This window comes from Nymphaea colorata, unplaced genomic scaffold, assembly GCF_008831285.2.
Source record: "Nymphaea colorata isolate Beijing-Zhang1983 unplaced genomic scaffold, ASM883128v2 scaffold0516, whole genome shotgun sequence".
Taxonomy (NCBI): domain Eukaryota; kingdom Viridiplantae; phylum Streptophyta; class Magnoliopsida; order Nymphaeales; family Nymphaeaceae; genus Nymphaea; species Nymphaea colorata.
In genome coordinates, this window is record NW_022205022.1 from 29,455 (window position 1) to 33,077 (window position 3,623).

A 3,623-nucleotide genomic window follows, 5' to 3' on the forward strand; every position below is an offset into this window, starting at 1 on the left:
AAGCTCCTTAGGAATCTTCTTAAGTTTTTCCTTCAATTCATCATACTCGGTTTGTTTAGTAGCGACTTCACTTTCTTTTTTTCAGCAAGGAAGTTTCTAATCTCTTCTCCGAACTCATTTTTCAGATTTTTCACTTGTTCAATCACTCCTTTACGTGGATATGTGGAAGGTTGTATTTGTTGCCAATCTAAATCAAAGATTATATACCTGCTGGCGAAGTGGGTTTTTCCACTACCGGGTGGACCAATTAAGAAGATCTTCTCTTGCGATAATCCCTCAACGCGGTTGAATTATTGGCGTAGTTGCTAGATGCTTTTTGAATGCCTTCTTTTGCGCGCCAGAGGAACTTGAATCTCACTGGCTCATTTCCCTCCTCAGCTTCGATAGCTGCTTCCTATTCCTCTAGTTTTGCAAAAACCATGCTTGGCCTCATTCTCAGGTTTAGAGTTAGCTCATCATAGTGAGGTGCTCCCTTTCCATCGGCATTCACTTCAACTAGTCCAGTTCCTATGCCTTTTGAAATTGCTTCCACTATCTTGCGTTGAGTAGGCTTTGGATTGTGGTCCAGAGCTAGCAGATACGGTAATTTAGGCCTGCGCTCGACTATTTTTCAACGTATGTGACAAGATCGGCAACATGCACTGTGGGAATTCTGTTGCGACCCTTTCCGAAAACTGGCAGTTTCTCAGGGTGTTGCAATCTTGCCTGCATGAAGTAGTTTTTCAGGATCCCTTCACCCTCACCATAAAGCAAGCCGGAGCATACAACGTAGGTTTCAGGTTAGGTTTCACGCTTCCTGCTGCCAAGCACAAAGTTTCGATCGATTTTATCTTTTCATAGGCAAGAGCAGGCTTCCTTAATGCGTAATCCTTGTCACTAAAGCGAGTGTAAACTTTCTTCTCTTCACCCTACGCAGGCTCAGGAGCGCCTTCCTCTTCAGAATCAGCCTATTCTGGCGGGTTTTCATCACCTTCCTCTTCTTCTCCTTCTTTCTTTTCGCGCGGGGGTGTGCTTGCCCAAGTCATGACATTCGAGATGCAGATGAGGACTTTCTGTTCCTTGAAGGGGTGGAGCTTGAGCGTTGAGATGACGAATTCTGCCTCTTTTAGATCGCACTGGTTGAGGTCGTAGATGATGACATCCGAGTTGAGCAGGACCTCTTCGAAAAAGGATACTTTTTGCGTCTACCTTAGCGATTCCTTACGTCAATGACCTTCCTCACGCCCTGCGGGACTTTCGCCTGACTGTTGGCAAGCGCAGTTCCGATGATGCGGTTTGGATTGTCGGGGTGGAGTGAGTCATTTCGAAGTCGTTGGACGAGGTGGTGGGCGAAGAAGGTGTTAAGGCTGGAGATGAAGTATTTTATGGGCACGTATGGCACCTCCTTCTTCACCGCCGGCTTCTCTTAGCTCTCTGCCATTAAGTTATATTTAAATATCTAAAGTCCTTCAAATCAATCATTTGCCCATACTGAGGAAAAACATCAAAGATACTAATATCAGAGGATATCAAATGACGCAAAAAGATGATTCAAATCTTAATTTGATTAGATTTAATGATATCACTACAAGTGGAGAAGGATTATCTAAAATAAGCTAAAAAGGATATCGTTTTATCTCATGCATGTTGGTCTCAAGATATCTCGTATGCTGCGTGGTTTTGCTTATGAACTTTTAATTTTTACCATAGTTAATATTCATATATGACTTGGACGAGGCTGTTCTACGTGAAGAACCTGTCAAAAGCTTTCGGGCGTGTGATCCCTGGCGCTGAGCGTGAGGAGCTCGCCATCAGCAAGCGCTACCAGGCGCAAATCCGCAAAGAGTTCCGACTTGCAGGCGTGCCATGGATCTACGATCTTAAACCCCCCAAAGATAACCCGAGAGATCGTCGCCCCAAGTCCAAAAAGAGAGAAGGAGAGCGGTCCATTCGGCTGGCTAAGATCGAAAAGTCGCTGAAGGAGAACGAGACGAAAGAAGTTGAATATAGACAGGAGAGACTCAACAGTCGCAAATTGAAGGGAACTGATTAGATGATCTCACGCGGACTGCCTTCTTGGATCAAGACTGACCTTAACGAAATTCCCCAGTATATGATGAGACGCAGCCGTAACGATGAAGGCGACGCCGAGTGATACTCTAACAGCAATGCTACCACAACATCACAACTTTTTGCAATTTTCGCACTTTTTCTTCATTTTATGGATGCCCGAAACCAAAATACTTTTTTTATGCGTGATTGAGATAAATAGTTAAGTATTAGATCTGATATTTATATTAATTAAATTAATTAGGAAGATGGATCTCCAACATCTCTGCAGCACTACGCCCTACCTTTTGCAGAGCACAAACGATGTTCATCAGGACTTTCAAGAGTAATTCAATTATTACTTGAACTTCCTGGACGACTTTAGCGAAGATGTTCCTTTGAATTATATCTCTCCCCCTGATGGCCGATAAGCTGAGCTTCAAGAAAACTCCGCTGAATAAGTCTCAAGCAATGATAACTTTAAAACAGTGTCTGAGATCTCCACTGAGCTTGCTAAAACTTAGCCACATCGATAGGAATCCTCCAATCATGAACTGGTTCAACGGTTATCGGTGAAAAAACACCTAAAAATAACGCCAAGAAAAGAAATGATGGCAATGATTTTGCTCAAAATAATAGCTCTAGTGCTAGTCAATGGTCTGTAAAATGATGGCTAGCTAGCGGCCGAAGGATTGGAAAAAACTCATCAAAGACGTTATGATAAGTTTTTAAAGGAGAACAAAGTGACTAAAGCCAGGTTGTGCTAATCTTCACATACCTTTTCTTGGTGAAAGTAAGGGCTCCTGAATGGATTTACTCTTAATTCAGGAAAGAATTTCTCGAGCATCTCAACGAGGTCCGTTAGAAAGCGGACAAGAATCCAGACAAAAAGATGAGAAATGCTCTTATTGTGAAAATTGAAGCCAACATGGAACTGCTTTCATACATTTTTGATCTCAAAGGCCAAGAAGAAATCAATTTCCAGTATGTAAAGGTCATCTGTGAGCCTTTATTCACTGGAAGGCAATCCAAGACCATCGATAAGCCTCTCTCGAAAGCCAGGCAAATCTAACAAGAGTTGTGGGCTGCAAGAAATACACTTCCATGCAGCTACGCCTTCCCTCCGATAGAAAGACATCAAATACTAGCACCGGTTGCCAAGTCGAGCTCTGAATGATGTTACCCAATATCCTATATTTCTCGAATCCTTATAACCTCTTAAGCGTCACATTTAATTTGTATATCATGACGACCAAACAGCAGGTACTATCCCTTTACCGCCTCTACTTCACCCTCACCAGGCCCTGTGCCGACCGTTCTCTCAAGCTCTACATCAGAAGGAGAGCAAAGGAGGACTTTCACTCTTTGAGCTCATATCCTCTCGAGCAGGCACAAGCCGAGTTCCAACGTCTGAAGAATGAAGTTGAAGTTGTTCGGAGGCAAACGCAGCTTAGGCATCTCTACGTTCAATGATAACGCCTTTCCTCGTGATTTGTATGCACTCCTCAATTAATATTGAAGGTTCAGCAAAAAATATTAAAAACACAAAAACAACAAATCGTTGCTTCAGTACCCCCAGACCACTTGTTTATAAT